The following is a 23,741-nucleotide window of genomic DNA, read 5'->3' on the forward strand; positions in this document are numbered from 1 at the left end:
TTGGACATACATTGACGTGACTCTGACATGAAGTTGACATATACGTTACCTCAAAGTGACATATGGTTTGTCTCTCAGATTCTTACAGATCGGGAGATATTTGCCTTTCCAAAAATTGACTTTCGAATAATCTCGATAAATTAAAATGTCTCTATCCTCCAAACCCTTGGACATACATTGACGTGACTCTGACATAAAGTTGACATATACGTACCCTCAAAATGACATAAGTGTTGTGTCTCAGATTCCTACAGATCGGGAGATATTTGCCTTTTCAAAAATTGACTTTCAAATAATCTCGAAAAATTAAAATATCTCTATCCTCCAAACCCTTGGACATACATTGACGTGCCTCTGACGAGAAGTTGACATATACGTTACCTCAAAGGGACATAAGTTTTGTCTCTCAGATTCCTACAGATCGGGAGATATTTGCCTTTTCAAAAATTGACTTTCGAATAATCTCGAAAAATTAAAATATCTCTATCCTCCAAACCCTTGGAAGAACATTGACGTGACTTTGACATGAAGTTAACATATACGTTCCTTCAAAGTGACATTAGTGTTGTCTCTCAGATTCCTACAGATCGGGATATATTTGCCTTTTCAAAAATTGACTTTCGTATAATCTCAAAAAATTAAAATGCCTCTATCCTCCAAACCCTTGGACATACTTTGATGTGAATCTGACATGAAGTTGACATATACGTTCCCTCAAAGTGACATAAGTTTTGTCTCTCAGATACCTACAGATCGGGAGATATTTGCCTTTTCATAAATTGACTTTCGAATAATCTCGAAAAATTAAAATATCTCTATCCTCCAAACCCTTGGACATACATTGACGTGACTCTGACATGAAGTTGACATATACGTTCCTTCAAAGTGACATAAGTTTTGTCTCTCAGATTCCTACAGATCGGGAGATATTTGCCTTTTGAAAAATTGACTTTCGAATAATCTCGAAAAATTAAAATGTCTCTATCCTCCAAACCCTTGGATATACATTGACGTGACTCTGACATGAAGTTGACATATACGTTCCCTCAAAGTGACATAAGTTTTGTCTCTGAGATTATAGAGATCGGGAGATATTTGCCTTTTCAAAATTGACTTTCGAATAATCTCGAAACATTTAAATGTCTCTATCCTCCAAACTCTTGGACATACATTGACGTGACTCTGACATGAAGTTGACATATACGTTCCCTCAAAGTGACATAAGTTTTGTCTCTCAGATTCCTACAGATCGGAAGATATTTGCTTTTTAAAAAATTGACTTTCGAATAATCTCGAAAAATTAAAATATCTCTATCCTCCAAACCCTTGGACATACATTGACGTGACTCTGACATGAAGTTGACATATACGTTCCCTCAAAGTGACATAAGGTTTGTCTTTCAGATTCCTACAGTTCGGAGGATATTTGCCTTTTCAGAAATTGACTTTCGAATAATCTCGAAAAAGTAAAATGTCTCTCTCCTCGAAACCCTTGGACATACATTGACGTGACTCTGACATGAAGTTGACATATACGTTACCTCAAAGTGACATATGGTTTGTCTCTCAGATTCTTACAGATCGGGAGATATTTGCCTTTTCATAAATTGACTTTCGAATAATCTCGATAAATTAAAATGTCTCTATCCTCCAAACCCTTGGACATACATTGACGTGACTCTGACATAAAGTTGACATATACGTACCCTCAAAATGACATAAGTGTTGTTTCTCAGATTCCTACAGATCGGGAGATATTTGCCTTTTCAGAAATTGACTTTCAAATAATCTCGAAAAATTAAAATATCTCTATCCTCCAAACCCTTGGACATACATTGACGTGCCTCTGACGAGAAGTTGACATATACGTTACCTCAAAGTGACATAAGTTTTGTCTCTCAGATTCCTACAGATCGGGAGATATTTGCCTTTTCAAAAATTGACTTTCGAATAATCTCGAAAAATTAAAATATCTCTATCCTCCAAACCCTTGGAAGAACATTGACGTGACTTTGACATGAAGTTAACATATACGTTCCTTCAAAGTGACATTAGTGGTGTCTCTCAGATTCCTACAGATCGGGATATATTTGCCTTTTCAAAAATTGACTTACGTATAATCTCAAAAAATTAAAATGCCTCTATCCTCCAAACCCTTGGACATACTTTGATGTGAATCTGACATGAAGTTGACATATACGTTCCCTCAAAGTGACATAAGTTTTGTCTCTCAGATACCTACAGATCGGGAGATATTTGCCTTTTCATAAATTGACTTTCGAATAATCTCGAAAAATTAAAATATCTCTATCCTCCAAACCCTTGGACATACATTGACGTGACTCTGACATGAAGTTGACATATACGTTCCTTCAAAGTGACATAAGTTTTGTCTCTCAGATTCCTAGAGATCGGGAGATATTTGCCTTTTGAAAAATTGACTTTCGAATAATCTCGAAAAATTAAAATGTCTCTATCCTCCAAACCCTTGGACATACATTGACGTGACTCTGACATGAAGTTGACATATACGTTCCCTCAAAGTGACATAAGTTTTGTCTCTGAGATTATACAGATCGGGAGATATTTGCCTTTTCAAAATTGACTTTCGAATAATCTCGAAACATTTAAATGTCTCTATCCTCCAAACTCTTGGACATACATTGACGTGACTCTGACATGAAGTTGACATATACGTTCCTTCAAAGTGACATAAGTTTTGTCTCTCAGATTCCAACAGATCGGGAGATATTTGCCTTTTCAAAAATTGACTTTCGAATAATCTCGAAAAATTAAAATTTCTCTATCCTCCAAACTCTTGGACATACATTGACGTGACTCTGACATGAAGTTGACATATACGTTCCCTCAAAGTGACATAAGTTTTCTCTCAGATTCCTACAGATCGGAAGATATTTGCTTTTTAAAAAATTGACTTTCGAATAATCTCGAAAAATTAAAATATCTCTATCCTCCAAACCCTTGGACATACATTGACGTGACTCTGACATGAAGTTGACATATACGTTCCCTCAAAGTGACATAAGTGTTGTCTCTCAGATTCCTACAGATCGGGATATATTTGCCTTTTCAAAAATTGACTTTGGAATAATATCGAAAAATTAAAATGTGTTTATCCTCTAAACCCTTGGACATACATTGACGTGACTCTGACATGAAGTTGGCATATACGTTCCCTCAAAGTGACATAAGTTTTGTCTCTCAGATTCCTACAGATCGGGAGATATTTGCCTTTTCAGAAATTGACTTTCGAATAATCTCGAAAAATTAAAATGCCTCTATCCTCCAAACCCTTTGACATACTTTGACGTGAATCTGACATGAAGTTGACATATACGTTCCCTCAAAGTGACATAAGTTTTGTCTCTCAGATACCTACAGATCGGGAGATATTTGCCTTTTCAAAAATTGACTTTCGAATAATCTCGAAAAATTAAAATATATCTATCCTCCAAACCCTTGGACATACATTCACGTGACTCTGACATGAAGTTGACATATACGTTCCTTCAAAGTGACATAAGTTTTGTCTCTCAGATTCCAACAGATCGGGAGATATTTGCCTTTTCAAAAATTGACTTTCGAATAATCTCGAAAAATTAAAATGTCTCACTCCTCCAAACCCTTGGACATACATTGACGTGACTCTGACATGAAGTTGACATATACGTTCCCTCAAAGTGACATAAGTTTTGTCTCTCAGATTCCTACAGATCGGGAGATATTTGATTTTTCATAAATTGACTTTCGAATAATCTCGAAAAATTTAAATATCTCTATCCTCCAAACCCTTGGACATACATTGACGTGACTCTGACATGAAGTTGACATATACGTTCCCTCAAAGTGACATAAGTGTTGTCTCTCAGATTCCTACAGATCGGGAGATATTTGCCTTTTCAAAAATTGACTTTCGAATAATCTCGCAAAATTAAAATGCCTCTGTCCTCCAAACACTTGGACATACATTGACGTGAATCTGACATGAAGTTGACATATACGTTCCCTCAAAGTGACATATTGTTTGCCTCTCAGTTTCCTACAGATCGGGAGATATTTGCCTTTTCAATAATTGGCTATCAAATAATCTCGAAAAATTAAAATATCTCTTTCCTCCAACCCCTTGGACATACATTGACGTGACTTTGACATGAAGTTGACATATACGTTCCCTAAAAGTGACATAAGTTTTGTCTCTCAGATTCCTACAGATCGGGAGATATTTGAATTTTCAAAAATTGACTTTCGTATAATCTCGAAAAATGAAAATATCTCTATCCTCCAAACCTTGGGACATACATTGACGTGACTCTGACATGAAGTTGACATATACGTTCCCTCAAAGTGACATAAGTGTTGTCTCTCAGATTCCTTCAGATCGGGAGATAATTGAATTTTCAAAAATTGACTTTCCAATAATCTCGCAAAATTAAAATGCCTCAGTCCTCCAAACCCTTGGACATACATTGACGTGACTCTGACATGAAGTTGACATATACATTCCCTCAAAGTGACATAAGTTTTGTCTCTCAGATTCCTACAGATCGGGAGATATTTGCCTTTTGAAAAATTGACTTTAGAATAATTTCGAAAAATTAAAATGTCTCTATCCTCAAAACCCTTCGACATACATTGACGTGACTCTGACATGAAGTTAACATATACGTTACGTCAAAGTGACATACGTTTTGCCTCTCAAATTCCTACAGATCGGGAGATATTTGCCTTTTACAAAAATTGACTTTCGAATAATCTCGAAAAATTTAAATCTCTATTCTCCAAACCCTTGGACATACATTGACGTGACTCTGACATGAAGTTGACATATACGTTCCCTCAAAGTGACACAAGGTTTGTCTTTCAGATTCCAACAGATCGGAGGATATTTGCCTTTTCATAAATTGACTTTCGAATAATCTCGAAAAATTTAAATGTCTCTATCCTCCAAACCCTTGGACATACATTGACGTGACTCTGACATGAAGTTGACATATACGTTCCCTCAAAGTGACATAAGTGTTGTCTCTCAGATTCCTACAGATCGGGAGATATTTGCCTTTTCAAAAATTGACTTTCAAATAATCTCGAAAAATTAAAATATCTCTATCCTCCAAACCCTTGGACATACATTGACGTGCCTCTGACCTGAAGTTGACATATACGTTACCTCAAAGTGACATAAGTTTTGTCTCTCAGATTCCTACAGATCGGGAGATATTTGCCTTTTCAAAAATTGACTTTCGAATAATCTCGAAAAATTAAAATATCTCTATCCTCCAAACCCTTGGACATACATTGACGTGACTCTGACATGAAGTTGACATATACGTTCCCTCAAAGTGACATTAGTGTTGTCTCTCAGATTCCTACAGATCGGGATATATTTGCCTTTTCAAAAATTGATTTTCGAATAATCTCAAAAAATTAAAATGCCTCTATCCTCCAAACACTTGGACATACTTTGACGAGAATCTGACATGAAGTTGACATATACGTTCCCTCAAAGTGACATAAGTTTTGTCTCTCAGATACCTACAGATCGGGAGATATTTGCCCTTTCAAAAATTGACTTTCGAATAATCTCGAAAAATTAAAATATCTCTATCCTCCAAACCCTTGGACATACATTGACGTGACTCTGACATGAAGTTGACATATACGTTCCCTCAAAGTGACATAAGTTTTGTCTCTCAGATTCCTACAGATCGGAAGATATTTGCTTCTTAAAAAATTGACTTTCGAATAATCTCGAAAAATTAAAATATCTCTATCCTCCAAACCCTTGGACATACATTGACGTGACTCTGACATGAAGTTGACATATACGTTCCCTCAATGTGACATAAGTGTTGTCTCTCAGATTCCTACAGATCGGGATATATTTGCCTTTTCAGAAATTGACTTTCGAATAATCTCGAAAAATTAAAATATATCTATCCTCCAAACCCTTGGACATACATTAACGTGACTCTGACATGAAGTTGACATATACGTTCCTTCAAAGTGACATAAGTTTTGTCTCTCAGATTCCAACAGATCGGGAGATATTTGCCTTTTCAAAAATTGACTTTCGAATAATCTCGCAAAATTAAAATGCCTCTGTCCTCCAAACACTTGGACATACATTGACGTGAATCTGACATGAAGTTGACATATACGTTCCCTCAAAGTGACATAAGTTTTGTCTCTCAGATTCCTACAGATCGGGAGATATTTGAATTTTCAAAAATTGACTTTCGAATAATCTCGAAAAATTAAAATATCTCTATCCTCCAAACCTTTGGACATACATTGACGTGACTCTGACATGAAGTTGACATATACGTTCCCTCAAAGCGACATAAGTGTTGTCTCTCAGATTCCTTCAGATCGGGAGATAATTGAATTTTCAAAAATTGACTTTCCAATAATCTCGCAAAATTAAAATGCCTCAGTCCTCCAAACCCTTGGACATACATTGACGTGACTCTGACATGAAGTTGACATATACATTCCCTCAAAGTGACATAAGTTTTGTCTCTCAGATTCCAACAGATCGGGAGATATTTCCCTTTTGAAAAATTGACTTTATAATAATTTCGAAACATTAAAATGTCTCTATCCTCCAAACCCTTCGACATACATTGACGTGACTCTGACATGAAGTTGACATATACGTTACCTCAAAGTGACATAAGTTTTGCCTCTCAAATTCCTACAGATCGGGAGATATTTGCCTTTTACAAAAATTTACTTTCGAATAATCTCGAAAAATTTAAATGTCTCTATCCTCCAAACCCTTGGACATACATTGACGTGACTCTGACATGAAGTTGACATATACGTTCCCTCAAAGTGACATAAGGTTTGTCTTTCAGATTCCTACAGATCGGAGGATATTTGCCTTTTCAGAAATTGACTTTCGAATAATCTCGAAAAAGTAAAATGTCTCTCTCCTCGAAACCCTTGGACATACATTGACGTGACTCTGACATGAAGTTAACATATACGTTACGTCAAAGTGACATACGTTTTGCCTCTCAAATTCCTACAGATCGGGAGATATTTGCCTTTTACAAAAATTGACTTTCGAATAATCTCGAAAAATTTAAATCTCTATTCTCCAAACCCTTGGACATACATTGACGTGACTCTGACATGAAGTTGACATATACGTTCCCTCAAAGTGACACAAGGTTTGTCTTTCAGATTCCTACAGATCGGAGGATATTTGCCTTTTCATAAATTGACTTTCGAATAATCTCGAAAAATTTAAATGTCTCTATCCTCCAAACCCTTGGACATACATTGACGTGACTCTGACATGAAGTTGACATATACGTTCCCTCAAAGTGACATAAGTGTTGTCTCTCAGATTCCTACAGATCGGGAGATATTTGCCTTTTCAAAAATTGACTTTCAAATAATCTCGAAAAATTAAAATATCTCTATCCTCCAAACCCTTGGACATACATTGACGTGCCTCTGACCTGAAGTTGACATATACGTTACCTCAAAGTGACATAAGTTTTGTCTCTCAGATTCCTACAGATCGGGAGATATTTGCCTTTTCAAAAATTGACTTTCGAATAATCTCGAAAAATTAAAATATCTCTATCCTCCAAACCCTTGGACATACATTGACGTGACTCTGACATGAAGTTGACATATACGTTCCCTCAAAGTGACATTAGTGTTGTCTCTCAGATTCCTACAGATCGGGATATATTTGCCTTTTCAAAAATTGATTTTCGAATAATCTCAAAAAATTAAAATGCCTCTATCCTCCAAACACTTGGACATACTTTGACGAGAATCTGACATGAAGTTGACATATACGTTCCCTCAAAGTGACATAAGTTTTGTCTCTCAGATACCTACAGATCGGGAGATATTTGCCCTTTCAAAAATTGACTTTCGAATAATCTCGAAAAATTAAAATATCTCTATCCTCCAAACCCTTGGACATACATTGACGTGACTCTGACATGAAGTTGACATATACGTTCCCTCAAAGTGACATAAGTTTTGTCTCTCAGATTCCTACAGATCGGAAGATATTTGCTTCTTAAAAAATTGACTTTCGAATAATCTCGAAAAATTAAAATATCTCTATCCTCCAAACCCTTGGACATACATTGACGTGACTCTGACATGAAGTTGACATATACGTTCCCTCAATGTGACATAAGTGTTGTCTCTCAGATTCCTACAGATCGGGATATATTTGCCTTTTCAGAAATTGACTTTCGAATAATCTCGAAAAATTAAAATATATCTATCCTCCAAACCCTTGGACATACATTAACGTGACTCTGACATGAAGTTGACATATACGTTCCTTCAAAGTGACATAAGTTTTGTCTCTCAGATTCCAACAGATCGGGAGATATTTGCCTTTTCAAAAATTGACTTTCGAATAATCTCGCAAAATTAAAATGCCTCTGTCCTCCAAACACTTGGACATACATTGACGTGAATCTGACATGAAGTTGACATATACGTTCCCTCAAAGTGACATAAGTTTTGTCTCTCAGATTCCTACAGATCGGGAGATATTTGAATTTTCAAAAATTGACTTTCGAATAATCTCGAAAAATTAAAATATCTCTATCCTCCAAACCTTTGGACATACATTGACGTGACTCTGACATGAAGTTGACATATACGTTCCCTCAAAGCGACATAAGTGTTGTCTCTCAGATTCCTTCAGATCGGGAGATAATTGAATTTTCAAAAATTGACATTCCAATAATCTCGCAAAATTAAAATGCCTCAGTCCTCCAAACCCTTGGACATACATTGACGTGACTCTGACATGAAGTTGACATATACATTCCCTCAAAGTGACATAAGTTTTGTCTCTCAGATTCCAACAGATCGGGAGATATTTCCCTTTTGAAAAATTGACTTTATAATAATTTCGAAACATTAAAATGTCTCTATCCTCCAAACCCTTCGACATACATTGACGTGACTCTGACATGAAGTTGACATATACGTTACCTCAAAGTGACATAAGTTTTGCCTCTCAAATTCCTACAGATCGGGAGATATTTGCCTTTTACAAAAATTTACTTTCGAATAATCTCGAAAAATTTAAATGTCTCTATCCTCCAAACCCTTGGACATACATTGACGTGACTCTGACATGAAGTTGACATATACGTTCCCTCAAAGTGACATAAGGTTTGTCTTTCAGATTCCTACAGATCGGAGGATATTTGCCTTTTCAGAAATTGACTTTCGAATAATCTCGAAAAAGTAAAATGTCTCTCTCCTCGAAACCCTTGGACATACATTGACGTGACTCTGACATGAAGTTGACATATACGTTACCTCAAAGTGACATATGGTTTGTCTCTCAGATTCTTACAGATCGGGAGATATTTGCCTTTCCAAAAATTGACTTTCGAATAATCTCGATAAATTAAAATGTCTCTATCCTCCAAACCCTTGGACATACATTGACGTGACTCTGACATAAAGTTGACATATACGTACCCTCAAAATGACATAAGTGTTGTGTCTCAGATTCCTACAGATCGGGAGATATTTGCCTTTTCAAAAATTGACTTTCAAATAATCTCGAAAAATTAAAATATCTCTATCCTCCAAACCCTTGGACATACATTGACGTGCCTCTGACGAGAAGTTGACATATACGTTACCTCAAAGGGACATAAGTTTTGTCTCTCAGATTCCTACAGATCGGGAGATATTTGCCTTTTCAAAAATTGACTTTCGAATAATCTCGAAAAATTAAAATATCTCTATCCTCCAAACCCTTGGAAGAACATTGACGTGACTTTGACATGAAGTTAACATATACGTTCCTTCAAAGTGACATTAGTGTTGTCTCTCAGATTCCTACAGATCGGGATATATTTGCCTTTTCAAAAATTGACTTTCGTATAATCTCAAAAAATTAAAATGCCTCTATCCTCCAAACCCTTGGACATACTTTGATGTGAATCTGACATGAAGTTGACATATACGTTCCCTCAAAGTGACATAAGTTTTGTCTCTCAGATACCTACAGATCGGGAGATATTTGCCTTTTCATAAATTGACTTTCGAATAATCTCGAAAAATTAAAATATCTCTATCCTCCAAACCCTTGGACATACATTGACGTGACTCTGACATGAAGTTGACATATACGTTCCTTCAAAGTGACATAAGTTTTGTCTCTCAGATTCCTACAGATCGGGAGATATTTGCCTTTTGAAAAATTGACTTTCGAATAATCTCGAAAAATTAAAATGTCTCTATCCTCCAAACCCTTGGATATACATTGACGTGACTCTGACATGAAGTTGACATATACGTTCCCTCAAAGTGACATAAGTTTTGTCTCTGAGATTATAGAGATCGGGAGATATTTGCCTTTTCAAAATTGACTTTCGAATAATCTCGAAACATTTAAATGTCTCTATCCTCCAAACTCTTGGACATACATTGACGTGACTCTGACATGAAGTTGACATATACGTTCCCTCAAAGTGACATAAGTTTTGTCTCTCAGATTCCTACAGATCGGAAGATATTTGCTTTTTAAAAAATTGACTTTCGAATAATCTCGAAAAATTAAAATATCTCTATCCTCCAAACCCTTGGACATACATTGACGTGACTCTGACATGAAGTTGACATATACGTTCCCTCAAAGTGACATAAGGTTTGTCTTTCAGATTCCTACAGTTCGGAGGATATTTGCCTTTTCAGAAATTGACTTTCGAATAATCTCGAAAAAGTAAAATGTCTCTCTCCTCGAAACCCTTGGACATACATTGACGTGACTCTGACATGAAGTTGACATATACGTTACCTCAAAGTGACATATGGTTTGTCTCTCAGATTCTTACAGATCGGGAGATATTTGCCTTTCCAAAAATTGACTTTCGAATAATCTCGATAAATTAAAATGTCTCTATCCTCCAAACCCTTGGACATACATTGACGTGACTCTGACATAAAGTTGACATATACGTACCCTCAAAATGACATAAGTGTTGTGTCTCAGATTCCTACAGATCGGGAGATATTTGCCTTTTCAAAAATTGACTTTCAAATAATCTCGAAAAATTAAAATATCTCTATCCTCCAAACCCTTGGACATACATTGACGTGCCTCTGACGAGAAGTTGACATATACGTTACCTCAAAGTGACATAAGTTTTGTCTCTCAGATTCCTACAGATCGGGAGATATTTGCCTTTTCAAAAATTGACTTTCGAATAATCTCGAAAAATTAAAATATCTCTATCCTCCAAACCCTTGGAAGAACATTGACGTGACTTTGACATGAAGTTAACATATACGTTCCTTCAAAGTGACATTAGTGTTGTCTCTCAGATTCCTACAGATCGGGATATATTTGCCTTTTCAAAAATTGACTTTCGTATAATCTCAAAAAATTAAAATGCCTCTATCCTCCAAACCCTTGGACATACTATGATGTGAATCTGACATGAAGTTGACATATACGTTCCCTCAAAGTGAAATAAGTTTTGTCTCTCAGATACCTACAGATCGGGAGATATTTGCCTTTCATAAATTGACTTTCGAATAATCTCGAAAAATTAAAATATCTCTATCCTCCAAACCCTTGGACATACATTGACGTGACTCTGACATGAAGTTGACATATACGTTCCTTCAAAGTGACATAAGTTTTGTCTCTCAGATTCCTACAGATCGGGAGATATTTGCCTTTTGAAAAATTGACTTTCGAATAATCTCGAAAAATTAAAATGTCTCTATCCTCCAAACCCTTGGACATACATTGACGTGACTCTGACATGAAGTTGACATATACGTTCCCTCAAAGTGACATAAGTTTTGTCTCTGAGATTATACAGATCGGGAGATATTTGCCTTTTCAAAATTGACTTTCGAATAATCTCGAAACATTTAAATGTCTCTATCCTCCAAACTCTTGGACATACATTGACGTGACTCTGACATGAAGTTGACATATACGTTCCTTCAAAGTGACATAAGTTTTGTCTCTCAGATTCCAACAGATCGGGAGATATTTGCCTTTTCAAAAATTGACTTTCGAATAATCTCGAAAAATTAAAATTTCTCTATCCTCCAAACTCTTGGACATACATTGACGTGACTCTGACATGAAGTTGACATATACGTTCCCTCAAAGTGACATAAGTTTTGTCTCTCAGATTCCTACAGATCGGAAGATATTTGCTTTTTAAAAAATTGACTTTCGAATAATCTCGAAAAATTAAAATATCTCTATCCTCCAAACCCTTGGACATACATTGACGTGACTCTGACATGAAGTTGACATATACGTTCCCTCAAAGTGACATAAGTGATGTCTCTCAGATTCCTACAGATCGGGATATATTTGCCTTTTCAAAAATTGACTTTGGAATAATATCGAAAAATTAAAATGTGTTTATCCTCTAAACCCTTGGACATACATTGACGTGACTCTGACATGAAGTTGGCATATACGTTCCCTCAAAGTGACATAAGTTTTGTCTCTCAGATTCCTACAGATCGGGAGATATTTGCCTTTTCAGAAATTGACTTTCGAATAATCTCGAAAAATTAAAATGCCTCTATCCTCCAAACCCTTGGACATACTTTGACGTGAATCTGACATGAAGTTGACATATACGTTTCCTCAAAGTGACATAAGTTTTGTCTCTCAGATACCTACAGATCGGGAGATATTTGCCTTTTCAAAAATTGACTTTCGAATAATCTCGAAAAATTAAAATATATCTATCCTCCAAACCCTTGGACATACATTCACGTGACTCTGACATGAAGTTGACATATATGTTCCTTCAAAGTGACATAAGTTTTGTCTCTCAGATTCCAACAGATCGGGAGATATTTGCCTTTTCAAAAATTGACTTTCGAATAATCTCGAAAAATTAAAATATCTCACTCCTCCAAACCCTTGGACATACATTGACGTGACTCTGACATGAAGTTGACATATACGTTCCCTCAAAGTGACATAAGTTTTGTCTCTCAGATTCCTACAGATCGGGAGATATTTGATTTTTCATAAATTGACTTTCGAATAATCTCGAAAATTTAAATGTCTCTATCCTCCAAACCCTTGGACATACATTGACGTGACTCTGACATGAAGTTGACATATACGTTCCCTCAAAGTGACATAAGTGTTGTCTCTCACGTTCCTACAGATCGGGAGATATTTGCCTTTTCAAAAATTGACTTTCGAATAATCTCGCAAAATTAAAATGCCTCTGTCCTCCAAACACTTGGACATACATTGACGTGAATCTGACATGAAGTTGACATATACGTTTCCTCAAAGTGACATATTGTTTGCCTCTCAGTTTCCTACAGATCGGGAGATATTTGCCTTTTCAATAATTGACTATCAAATAATCTCGAAGAATTAAAATATCTCTTTCCTCCAACCCCTTGGACATACATTGACGTGACTTTGACATGAAGTTGACATATACGTTCCCTCAAAGTGACATAAGTTTTGTCTCTCAGATTCCTACAGATCGGGAGATATTTGAATTTTCAAAAATTGACTTTGGAATAATATCGAAAAATTAAAATGTGTTTATCCTCTAAACCCTTGGACATACATTGACGTGACTCTGACATGAAGTTGGCATATACGTTCCCTCAAAGTGACATAAGTTTTGTCTCTCAGATTCCTACAGATCGGGAGATATTTGCCTTTTCAGAAATTGACTTTCGAATAATCTCGAAAAATTAAAATGCCTCTATCCTCCAAACCCTTGGACATACTTTGACGTGAATCTGACATGAAGTTGACATATACGTTTCCTCAAAGTGACATAAGTTTTGTCTCTCAGATACCTACAGATCGGGAGATATTTGCCTTTTCAAAAATTGACTTTCGAATAATCTCGAAAAATTAAAATATATCTATCCTCCAAACCCTTGGACATACATTCACGTGACTCTGACATCAAGTTGACATATATGTTCCTTCAAAGTGACATAAGTTTTGTCTCTCAGATTCCAACAGATCGGGAGATATTTGCCTTTTCAAAAATTGACTTTCGAATAATCTCGAAAAATTAAAATATCTCACTCCTCCAAACCCTTGGACATACATTGACGTGACTCTGACATGAAGTTGACATATACGTTCCCTCAAAGTGACATAAGTTTTGTCTCTCAGATTCCTACAGATCGGGAGATATTTGATTTTTCATAAATTGACTTTCGAATAATCTCGAAAATTTAAATGTCTCTATCCTCCAAACCCTTGGACATACATTGACGTGACTCTGACATGAAGTTGACATATACGTTCCCTCAAAGTGACATAAGTGTTGTCTCTCACGTTCCTACAGATCGGGAGATATTTGCCTTTTCAAAAATTGACTTTCGAATAATCTCGCAAAATTAAAATGCCTCTGTCCTCCAAACACTTGGACATACATTGACGTGAATCTGACATGAAGTTGACATATACGTTTCCTCAAAGTGACATATTGTTTGCCTCTCAGTTTCCTACAGATCGGGAGATATTTGCCTTTTCAATAATTGACTATCAAATAATCTCGAAGAATTAAAATATCTCTTTCCTCCAACCCCTTGGACATACATTGACGTGACTTTGACATGAAGTTGACATATACGTTCCCTCAAAGTGACATAAGTTTTGTCTCTCAGATTCCTACAGATCGGGAGATATTTGAATTTTCAAAAATTGACTTTCGAATAATCTCGAAAAATTAAAATATCTCTATCCTCCAAACCTTGGGACATGCATTGATGTGACTCTGACATGAAGTTGACATATACGTTCCCTCAAAGTGACATAAGTGTTGTCTCTCAGATTCCTTCAGATCGGGAGATAATTGAATTTTCAAAAATTGACTTTCCAATAATCTCGCAAAATTAAAATGCCTCAGTCCTCCAAACCCTTGGACATACATTGACGTGACTCTGACATGAAGTTGACATATACATTCCCTCAAAGTGACATAAGTTTTGTCTCTCAGATTCCTACAGATCGGGAGATATTTGCCTTTTGAAAAATTGACTTTAGAATAATTTCGAAAAATTAAAATGTCTCTATCCTCCAAACCCTTCGACATACATTGACGTGACTCTGACATGAAGTTGACATATACGTTACCTCAAAGTGACATAAGTTTTGCCTCTCAAATTCCTACAGATCAGGAGATATTTGCCTTTTACAAAAATTGACTTTCGAATAATCTCGAAAAATTTAAATCTCTATTCTCCAAACCCTTGGACATACATTGACGTGACTCTGGCATGAAGTTGACATATACGTTCCCTCAAAGTGACATAAGGTTTGTCTTTCAGATTCCTACAGATCGGAGGATATTTGCCTTTTCAGAAATTGACTTTCGAATAATCTCGAAAAATTAAAATGTCCCTCTCCTCGAAACCCTTGGACATACATTGACGTGACTCTGACATGAAGTTGACATATACGTTACCTCAAAGTGAAATATGGTTTGTCTCTCAGATTCTTACAGATCGGGAGATATTTGCCTTTTCAAAAATTGACTTTCGAATAATCTCGAAAAATTAAAATGTCTCTATAGTCCAAACCCTTTGACATACATTGACGTGACTCTGACATAAAGTTGACATATACGTACCCTCAAAATGACATAAGTTTTGTCTCTCAGATTCCTACAGATCGGGAGATATTTGCCTTTTCAAAAATTGACTTTCGAATAATCTCGAAAATTTAAAATATCTCTATCCTCCAAACCCTTGGACATACATTGACGTGACTCTGACATGAAGTTGACATATACGTTCCCTCAAAGTGACATTAGTGTTGTCTCTCAGATTCCTACAGATCGGGATATATTTGCCTTTTCAAAAATTGACTCTCGAATAATCTCAAAAAATTAAAATGCCTCTATCCTCCAAACCCTTGGACATACTTTGACGTGAATCTGACATGAAGTTGACATATAAGTTCCCTCAAAGTGACATAAGTTTTGTCTCTCAGATCCCTACAGATCGGGAGATATTTGCCTTTTCAAAAATTGACTTTCGAATAATCTCGAAGAATTAAAATATCTCTATCCTCCAAACCCTTGGACATACATTGACGTGACTCTGACATGAAGTTGACATATACGTTCCTTCAAAGTTACATAAGTTTTGTCTCTCAGATTCCAACAGATCGGGAGATATTTGCCTTTTCAAAAATTGACTTTCGAATAATCTCGAAAAATTAAAATGTCTCACTCCTCCAAACGCTTGGACATACATTGACATGACTCTGACATGAAGTTGACATATACGTTCCCTCAGAGTGACATCAGGTTTACTCTCAGATTCCTACAGATCGGGAGATATTTGCCTTTTCAAAAAAAGACTTTCGAATAAACTCGAAAAATTAAAATATATCTATCCTCCAAACCCTTGGACACACATTGACGTGCCTCTGACATGAAGTTGACATATACGTTCCCTCAAAGTGACATAAGTTTTGTCTCTCAGATTCCTACAGATCGGGAGATATTTGCCTTTTGAAAAATTGACTTTCGAATAATCTCGAAAAATTAAAATGTCTCTATTCTCCAAACCCTTGGACATACATTGACGTGACTCTGACATGAAGTTGACATATACGTTCCCTCAAAGTGACATAAGTTTTGTCTCTCAGATTATACAGATCGGGAGATATTTGCCTTTTCAAAAATTAACTTTCGAAAAATCTCGAAAAATTTAACTGTCTCTATCCTCCAAACTCTTGGACATACATTGACGTGACTCTGATATGAAGGTGGCATATACGTTCCCTCAAAGTGACATAAGTTTTGTCTCTCAGATTCCTACAGATCGGGAGATATTTGAATTTTCAAAAATTGACTTTCTATAATCTCGAAAAATTAAAATGTGTTTATCCTCCAAACTCTTCGACATACATTGACGTGACTCTGACACGAAATTGACATTTACGTTCCCTGAAAGTGACATAAGTTTTGTCTCTCAGATTCCTACAGATCGGGAGATATTTGCCTTTTCAGAAATTGACTTTCGAATAATCTTGAAAAATTAAAATGTCTCTATACTCCAAACCCTTTGACATACATTGACGTGCCTCTGACTTGAAGTTGACATATACGTTACCTCAAAGTGACATAAGTTTTGTCTCTCAGATTCCAACAGATCGGGAGATATTTGCCTTTTCAAAAATTGACTTTCGAATAATCTCGAAAAATTAAAATGTCTCTATCCTCCAAACTCTTGGACATACATTGACGTGACTCTGACATGAAGTTGACATATACGTTCCCTCAAAGTGACATAAGTTTTGTCTCTCAGATTCCTACAGATCGGGAGATATTTGCCTTTTCAAAAATTGACTTTCGAATAATATCGAAAAATTAAAAAGTCTCTATCCTCCAAACTCTTGGACATACATTGACGTGACTCTGACATGAAGTTGACATATACGTTCCCTCAAAGTGACATAAGTGTTGTCTCTCAGATTCCTACAGATCGGGATATATTTGCCTTTTCAAAAATTGACTTTGGAATAATATCGAAAAATTAAAATGTGTTTATCCTCTAAACCCTTGGACATACATTGACGTGACTCTGACATGAAGTTGACATATACGTTCCCTCAAAGTGACATAAGTTTTGTCTCTCAGATTCCTACAGATCGGGAGATATTTTTGCCTTTTCAGAAATTGACTTTCGAATAATCTCGAAAAATTAAAATGATTCTATCCTCCAAACCCTTGGACATACTTTGACGTGAATCTGACATGAAGTTTACATATACGTTCCCTCAAAGTGACATAAGTTTTGTCTCTCAGATACCTACAGATCGGGAGATATTTGCCTTTTCAAAAATTGACTTTCGAATAATCTCGAAAAATTAAAATATCTCTATCCTCCAAACCCTTGGACATACATTGACGTGACTCTGACATGAAGTTGACATATACGTTCCTTCAAAGTGACATAAGTTTTGTCTCTAAGATTCCAACAGATCGGGAGATATTTGCCTTTTCATAAATTGACTTTCGAATAATCTCGAAAAATTAAAATGTCTCTATCCTCCAAACCCTTGGACATACAATGACGTGACTCTGATATGAAGTTGACATATACGTTCCCTCAAAGTGACATAAGTGTTGTCTCTCAGATTCCTACAGATCGGGAGATATTTGCTTTTTCAAAAATTGACTATCAAATAATCTCGAAAAATTAAAATATCTCTTTCCTCCAACCCCTTGGACATACATTGACGTGACTCTGACATGAAGTTGACATATACGTTCCCTCAGAGTGACATCAGGTTTGTTCTCAGATTCCTACAGATCGGGAGATATTTGTCTTTTCAAAAATTGACTTTCGAATAAACTCGAAAAATTAAAATATATCTATCCTCCAAACCCTTGGACATACATTGACGTGCCTCTGACATGAAGTTGACATATACGTTCCCTCAAAGTGACATAAGTTTTGTCTCTCAGATTCCTACAGATCGGGAGATATTTGCCTTTTGAAAAATTGACTTTCGAATAATCTCGAAAAATTAAAATGTCTCTATTCTCCAAACCCTTTGACATACATTGACGTGACTCTGACATGAAGTTGACATATACGTTCCCTCAAAGTGACATAAGTTTTGTCTCTCAGATTATACAGATCGGGAGATATTTGCCTTTTCAAGTATTGACTTTCGAAAAATCTCGAAAAATTTAAATGTCTCTATCCTCCAAACTCTTTTACATACATTGACGTGACTCTGATATGAAGGTCACATATACGTTCCCTCAAAGTGACATAAGTTTTGTCTCTCAGATTCCTACAGATCGGGAGATATTTGAATTTTCAAAAATTGACTTTCTATAATCTCGAAAAATTAAAATTTGTTTATCCTCCATACCCTTCGACATACATTGACGTGACTCTGACATGAAGTTGACATATACGTTCCCTCAAAGTGACATAAGGTTTGTCTCTCAGATACCTACAGATCGGGAGATATTTGACTTTTCAGAAATTGACTTTCGAATAATCTCGAAAAATTAAAATGTCTCTATACTCCAAACCCTTGGACATACATTGACAAAATCTGACATGAAGTTGACATATACGTTCCCTCAAAGTGACATAAGTTTTGTCTCTCAGATTCCTACAGATCGGGAGTTATTTGCCTTTTCAGAAATTGACTTTCAAATAATCTCGAAAAAATAAAATATCTCTATTCTCCAAACCCTTGGACATACATTGACGTGCCTCTGACTTGAAGTTGACATATACGTTACCTCAAAGTGACATAAGTTTTGTCTCTCAGATTCCAACAGATCGGGAGATACTTGCCTTTTCAAAAATTGACTTTTTAATAATCTCGAAAAATTTAAATGTCTCTATCCTCCAAACTCTTGGACATACATTGATGTGACTCTGACATGAAGTTGACATATACGTTCCCTCAAAGTGACATAAGTTTTGTCTTTCAGATTCCTACAAGTCGGGAGATATTTGCCTTTTAAAAAATTGACTTTCGAATAATCTCGAAAAATTAAAATATCTCTATCCTCCAAACCCTTGGACATACATTGACGTGCCTCTGACGAGAAGTTGACATATACGTTACCTCAAAGTGACATAAGTTTTGTCTCTCAGATTCCTACAGATCGGGAGATATTTGCCTTTTCAAAAATTGACTTTCGAATAATCTCGAAAAATTAAAATATCTCTATCCTCCAAACCCTTGGACATACTTTGACGTGACTCTGACATGAAGTTGACATATACGTTCCCTCAAAGTGACATTAGTGTTGTCTCTCAGATTCCTACAGATCGGGATATATTTGCCTTTTCAAAAATTGACTTTCGAATAATCTCAAAAAATTAAAATGCCTCTATCCTCCAAACCCTTGGACATACTTTGACGTGAATCTGACAAGAAGTTGACATATACGTTCCCTCAAAGTGACATAAGTTTTGTCTCTCAGATACCTACAGATCGGGAGATATTTCCTTTTCAAAAATTGACTTTCGAATAATCTCGAAAAATTAAAATATCTCTATCCTCCAAACCCTAGGACATACATTGCTGTGACTCTGACATGAAGTTGACATATACGTTCCTTCAAAGTGACATAAGTTTTGTCTCTCAGATTCCAACAGATCGGGAGATATTTGCCTTTTCAAAAATTGACTTTCGAATAATCTCGAAAAATTAAAATGTCTCACTCCTCCAAACGCTTGGACATACATTGACATGACTCTGACATGAAGTTGACATATACGTTCCCTCAAAGTGACATATTGTTTGTCTCTCAGTATCCTACAGATCGGGAGATATTTGCCTTTTCAAAAATTGACTATCAAATAATATCGAAAAATTAAAATGTGTTTATCCTCTAAACCCTTGGACATACATTGACGTGAATCTGACATGAAGTTGACATATACGTTCCCTCAGAGTGACATAAGTTTTGTCTCTCAGATTCCTACAGATCGAGAGATATTTGCCTTTTGAAAAATTGACTTTCGAATAATCTCGAAAAATTAAAAAGTCTCTATCCTCCAAACCCTTGGACATACATTTACGTGACTCTGACATGAAGTTGACATATACGTTCCCTCAAAGTGACATAAGTTTTGTCTCTCAGATTATACAGATCGGGAGATATTTGCCTTTTCAAAAATTGACTTTCGAATAATCTCGAAACATTTAAATGTCTCTATCCTCCAAACTCTTGGACATACATTGACGTGACTCTGACATGAAGGTGACATATACGTTCCCTCAAAGTTACATAAGTTTTGTCTCTCAGATTCCTACAGATCGGGAGATATTTGAATTTTCAAAAATTGACTTTCTATAATCTCGAAAAATTTAAATGTGTGTATCCTCCAAACCCTTGGACATACATTGACGTGACTCTGACATGAAGTTGACATATACGTTCCCTCAAAGTGACATAAGTTTTGTCTCTCAGATTCCTACAGATCGGGAGATATTTGCCTTTTCAGAAATTGACTTTCGAATAATCTTGAAAAATTAAAATGTCTCTATACTCCAAACCCTTGGACATACATTGACGTGCCCTGACTTGAAGATGACATATACGTTACCTCAAAGTGACATAAGTTTTGTCTCTCAGATTCCAACAGATCGGGAGATATTTGCCTTTTCATAAATTGACTTTCGAATAATCTCGAAAAATTAAAATGTCTCACTCCTCCAAACCCTTGGACATACATTGACGTGACTCTGACATGAAGTTGACATATACGTTCCCTCAAAGTGACATAAGTTTTGTCTCTCAGATTCCTACAGATCGGGAGATATTTTCCTTTTCATAAATTGACTTTCGAATAATCTCGAAAAATTAAAATGTCTCTATCCTCCAAACCCTTGGACATACATTGACGTGACTCTGATATGAAGTTGACATATACGTTCCCTCAAAGTGACATAAGTGTTGTCTCTCAGATTCCTACAGATCGGGAGATATTTGCCTTTTTAAAAATTGACTATCAAATAATCTCGAAAAATTAAAATATCTCTTTCCTCCAACCCCTTGGACATAAATTGACGTGACTCTGACATGAAGTTGACATATACGTTCCCTCAAAGTGACATAAGTTTTGTCTCTGAGATTATAGAGATCGGGAGATATTTGCCTTTTCAAAATTGACTTTCGAATAATCTCGAAAAATTAAAATATCTCTATCCTCCAAACCCTTGGACATTCATTGACGTGACTCTGACATGAAGTTGACATATACGTTCCTTCAAAGTGACATAAGTTTTGTCTCTCAGATTCCTACAGATCGGGAGATATTTGCCTTTTGAAAAATTGACTTTCGAATAATCTCGAAAAATTAAAATGTCTCTATCCTCCAAACCCTTGGATATACATTGACGTGACTCTGACATGAAGTTGACATATACGTTCCCTCAAAGTGACATAAGTTTTGTCTCTGAGATTATAGAGATCGGGAGATATTTGCCTTTTCAAAATTGACTTTCGAATAATCTCGAAACATTTAAATGTCTCTATCCTCCAAACTCTTGGACATACATTGACGTGACTCTGACATGAAGTTGACATATACGTTCCCTCAAAGTGACATAAGTTTTGTCTCTCAGATTCCTACAGATCGGAAGATATTTGCTTTTTAAAAAATTGACTTTCGAATAATCTCGAAAAATTAAAATATCTCTATCCTCCAAACCCTTGGACATACATTGACGTGACTCTGACATGAAGTTGACATATACGTTCCCTCAAAGTGACATAAGGTTTGTCTTTCAGATTCCTACAGTTCGGAGGATATTTGCCTTTTCAGAAATTGACTTTCGAATAATCTCGAAAAAGTAAAATGTCTCTCTCCTCGAAACCCTTGGACATACATTGACGTGACTCTGACATGAAGTTGACATATACGTTACCTCAAAGTGACATATGGTTTGTCTCTCAGATTCTTACAGATCGGGAGATATTTGCCTTTCCAAAAATTGACTTTCGAATAATCTCGATAAATTAAAATGTCTCTATCCTCCAAACCCTTGGACATACATTGACGTGACTCTGACATAAAGTTGACATATACGTACCCTCAAAATGACATAAGTGTTGTGTCTCAGATTCCTACAGATCGGGAGATATTTGCCTTTTCAAAAATTGACTTTCAAATAATCTCGAAAAATTAAAATATCTCTATCCTCCAAACCCTTGGACATACATTGACGTGCCTCTGACGAGAAGTTGACATATACGTTACCTCAAAGTGACATAAGTTTTGTCTCTCAGATTCCTACAGATCGGGAGATATTTGCCTTTTCAAAAATTGACTTTCGAATAATCTCGAAAAATTAAAATATCTCTATCCTCCAAACCCTTGGAAGAACATTGACGTGACTTTGACATGAAGTTAACATATACGTTCCTTCAAAGTGACATTAGTGTTGTCTCTCAGATTCCTACAGATCGGGATATATTTGCCTTTTCAAAAATTGACTTTCGTATAATCTCAAAAAATTAAAATGCCTCTATCCTCCAAACCCTTGGACATACTATGATGTGAATCTGACATGAAGTTGACATATACGTTCCCTCAAAGTGAAATAAGTTTTGTCTCTCAGATACCTACAGATCGGGAGATATTTGCCTTTCATAAATTGACTTTCGAATAATCTCGAAAAATTAAAATATCTCTATCCTCCAAACCCTTGGACATACATTGACGTGACTCTGACATGAAGTTGACATATACGTTCCTTCAAAGTGACATAAGTTTTGTCTCTCAGATTCCTACAGATCGGGAGATATTTGCCTTTTGAAAAATTGACTTTCGAATAATCTCGAAAAATTAAAATGTCTCTATCCTCCAAACCCTTGGACATACATTGACGTGACTCTGACATGAAGTTGACATATACGTTCCCTCAAAGTGACATAAGTTTTGTCTCTGAGATTATACAGATCGGGAGATATTTGCCTTTTCAAAATTGACTTTCGAATAATCTCGAAACATTTAAATGTCTCTATCCTCCAAACTCTTGGACATACATTGACGTGACTCTGACATGAAGTTGACATATACGTTCCTTCAAAGTGACATAAGTTTTGTCTCTCAGATTCCAACAGATCGGGAGATATTTGCCTTTTCAAAAATTGACTTTCGAATAATCTCGAAAAATTAAAATTTCTCTATCCTCCAAACTCTTGGACATACATTGACGTGACTCTGACATGAAG

This window comes from Zootermopsis nevadensis, unplaced genomic scaffold (assembly GCF_977971745.1).
Source record: "Zootermopsis nevadensis isolate Lab colony 2312 unplaced genomic scaffold, Znev_1.0 Znev_ptg000227l, whole genome shotgun sequence".
NCBI classification, from domain to species: domain Eukaryota; kingdom Metazoa; phylum Arthropoda; class Insecta; order Blattodea; family Termopsidae; genus Zootermopsis; species Zootermopsis nevadensis.